Here is a 1,787-nt window from a genome sequence, read left to right as displayed (position 1 = left end):
CCTCCCCCCAACTGTATGAAATAAAACTGTCATAACTTCTGAACGGATTGCGTTAGGACGCTCAAACTGCACGGATGGCCGCGGGGCATGATGGGAATTGTACGGTTTAGTTTAGCGACGAAGCCCACTTTCGTTTAGATGAGTTCCTCAATAAGCAAAATTGGCGCATTTGGAGGACTGAGACCCCGCATTTCACGATCGAGAAGTCTCTTCACACTCAACGGGTGACTGTGTGGTGTGCAATGTTCAGTCACGGAATAATCGGTGCGATATTCCTTGATCGCACGGTGACTACCGAAAGGTACGTAAAGGTTTCGGAGGATGATTTCATCTCCAGTATCCAAAGTGACCTAGATTTCGACAAAATGTGGTTCATGGAAGACGGAGATCGATCCCATCGAAGCAGGAGAGTGTTTGATGTCCTGCAGAAGCATCTTGGCGACCACATTCTAGCTCTTTGGTACCCAGGGCCACTTGCATGCACCTGAACATAAGCGACTCCTCTGTGTCGGCCTATATTAATGACAAGATGTACAGCAATAGCCCCAAAAACATTTCTTAGCTGAAAACAGCCCTCCAGGAGGTCATAGACAGCATCGATGTTCCGACACGTCAGCGGGTCATGAAGAATGTCGCTTTTTTCTTTTTAATGTTTATTGAACATCAATACAAATACTATCAATCTTACAATGTGAGAATTATGTATCACAACATACAGTACACAAAATGCATTCTTCAAACAGTTGCGCATGAAACATTGTCTTACACTTACAGAAAACTAAAGCGATTCAAAATCATTAAATGCAGCCTTTCACATGCGTAACATCTCCATGATGAGAAGCAGAAAAATGAAGTGTTAAATTTCTTGAACAAAAGTACAATGGCAATACAAAAGTAATCAATCATTCAATGCAAAACTTAGTTTGTACACCAGAAATGGATTATTCACTGCTCCATTTTCTCTCGTTCCTGCTGTTGCCGATTGTTAATTGCTGGAGCACCCGTCTGCACAACTTGCACTATTCAGTCACCGCCTTTTGCTGTAGGGAGAGACTTCTTTTGTGCCATGATTGTGACGGCACCGATGACAGTTGCATCTGCACCTGTTCAGTCACTACGTCCTTCAGCAGCAATTAGCGACGCTGCATGTGGCGCGATATGTAACCGTGTTCATCTTGACGCTCTTCATGTTTTGCCTCTACCACCACGATGTCGGCCACCACTTTTACCGTCAGTTCCTCCAGTGTGAACTGGTGGATATCTACATTCATCTCGAATCCATCTTTGTTGTTCTGGATGGTAGGTACTTCGGAGTTATGAGCTGCCAAAAGACGCCATGGTTTGCAGTAACCAGGCAGAGCAGGAACGATAGACTTACGAGGGAAAAGCAAGTCGTCAAGTGTCAGCCCCCAGCCAAAATGTTGGTCGAATAATGACATCTGACGATTGACATCGTCCAACAAGTGTCGGATCATCGGTGTCAAAGCCATCTTCACCAAAATTATTTTTGCACTGTATCCAAGTGAAGAATTCCTTTTCTTTTAGTAAACTGTTTGTTGTGTACATAGTTATGCGTAGTCAGCGCGTACACAACTTTCCCACTAGAGAGCGCCCTGCTAAGCACAACAGCGCAGGCGCAGCGCTCGTCCGTCTCCTCACTACGAGATGGCGCTGCCATAGAGACGGACCAAATTCTGCTTCTGCAGATCCGCGTATTAATATGTAATGCAGCCAATGAGATTGCTGCTTACAGAGAACCTTTTCTCCTCGCGGATCACACTCGCGCA

At 45.2% G+C, this 1,787-nt stretch overlaps 1 pseudogene; it reads right to left on the bottom strand.

The window, feature by feature from the left end:
- Positions 1-945: 945 nt before the first annotated feature.
- On the bottom strand, positions 946-1,490 carry LOC126146537 (protein lethal(2)essential for life-like; annotated as a pseudogene).
- Between the last annotated feature and the right edge of the window lie 297 nt (positions 1,491-1,787).

This window comes from Schistocerca cancellata, chromosome 2 (genome assembly GCF_023864275.1).
Source record: "Schistocerca cancellata isolate TAMUIC-IGC-003103 chromosome 2, iqSchCanc2.1, whole genome shotgun sequence".
NCBI lineage: Eukaryota > Metazoa > Arthropoda > Insecta > Orthoptera > Acrididae > Schistocerca > Schistocerca cancellata.
This window is presented reverse-complemented; position numbering and strand designations above follow the sequence as displayed.